Consider the following 1,744-nt stretch of genomic DNA (forward strand, 5'->3'; position numbering starts at 1 on the left):
TTTTTTTATATTTTATTCGCAGTTTCGTGTTAGGGGTGTCAAAAATTCCTACAAAAATTCTGATACACCTATCACAGTTATCTTATAAATGACAACTTTTATAGGTTTTCGACTATGCTGAATACGAAAATCGCATTGAAATAAGTAGTTATCGAGGTATTAAAAGTTGTATTATGCATTGTATTCTTTGGCGGCCATCTTTTTATGCACGTACAGTGTTAATCATAGATGAGTAGATTTGTTTATGGCGCACGTAAAAATATGGCCGCCAAATATTACAGTGCATAACACAACTTTTTATATCTTGAGAACTACTTATTTCTGCAAATTTTCAATGCGAATTTCGTATTCAGCATATCGAAAACCTATAACTGTCGTCATTCAAAAGAACACTGTGGAGGTAAACCTAATCTGAAAATTTACCAAAACATAAATTGAAGTTAAAAAAAACAACATATACAAAAGATAAAATGGGGGGAAAAATTATATTAAATAAAAAGTTTACAATAAAAAAAAGATATAATGGGGGAAAAATTATATTAAATGAAAAAGGGTACAATAAAAACGACATAAAACGAAAAAATAAAATGACAAAAAAGAGAAAAATGTAACTACACATGAAAAAAGAATAGCATCGAAAAGTAAGCCTAGTATTCGCGAAGAAGGAGGTAAGGCATGGGATGTAAATATTGTATGTTTTTAGTTTCGTTTTTACACCCCCTTAGAGGTGTCCAGAAATTGCGGTTGGCACTGGGTGCCATCGCGGGGTATTGGGAATAGTTTTCAACTAGCAATAACAACGCCTCGGAAAATCCTCATTGGCTATTGTATCGCCGCTGCGCAAGAACAACGAATGACCGTTCTCCAACGAAATACATAGCACAGACGCATTACAACCTTAGCGATCCCAAGTTTTCCTTTTCATGTATTAATTAAATCAGCGTATTATACAAAACTATTTTAAGCTAATATTATCAATCAGAAGAGTATCGTGCATCATTTAATAAAGATATTTTATTCATTTATGCATGTAAAATAGTTTAAAACAGCCTTTTTTTTTTATAGAAAATGCACGATTAAATACAGTTGTCTGCCCTTGACGTCCTTCACCTTTAAGAGTTATGAACACGTGAATACATGCGTGGCACATTTACAGTAGGTACTTTGGGTATTATTATACAAACACCGTGACAGGGTTAGGGTTAGGGTTTAGGGTTAGGGTTAGGGTTTAGGGTTAGGGTTAGGGTTAGGGTTAGGGTTAATTCGCTGTCACGGTGTTTGTATAAATTTACCGTACTTTGTTGTGTGTTTTTACGATACTTTTTCGACATCAGTCCGTCAATACTTTTTGATATTTTTCCCAATAATATATATGTATATACATTTATAAATAAAAAAAATATTTACATATTTTTCCGATAATATATATATATACATTTATAAATAAAAAATATTTACATATTTTTTCCAATAATATATATATATATATATATATATATATATATACATTTATAAAGAAAAAAATATTTACATAATTTTTTCCAATAATATATATATATATATATACATTTATAAATAAAAAAATATTTTCATAATTTGTTTTCCAATAATATATATATATATATATATATATATATATATATATATATATATATATATATATATATATATATATATATATATATATATAAATAAAAAAATATTTACAGAATTTTTTTTATGATAAAAAAAAACGATTTGATTC

At 27.8% G+C, this 1,744-nt stretch overlaps 1 non-coding gene across 1 annotated transcript; it reads right to left on the reverse strand.

The window, feature by feature from the left end:
- Window positions 1-716: 716 nt before the first annotated feature.
- LOC145271994 (U4 spliceosomal RNA) lies at window positions 717-848 on the reverse strand. The gene has a single exon (XR_013866129.1). It is a non-coding gene; the product is annotated as a U4 spliceosomal RNA (small nuclear RNA).
- Between the last annotated feature and the right edge of the window lie 896 nt (window positions 849-1,744).

Source organism: Euprymna scolopes, chromosome 46, assembly GCF_053919585.1.
Source record: "Euprymna scolopes isolate OS-2025 chromosome 46, ASM5391958v1, whole genome shotgun sequence".
NCBI classification, from domain to species: Eukaryota; Metazoa; Mollusca; class Cephalopoda; order Sepiida; family Sepiolidae; genus Euprymna; species Euprymna scolopes.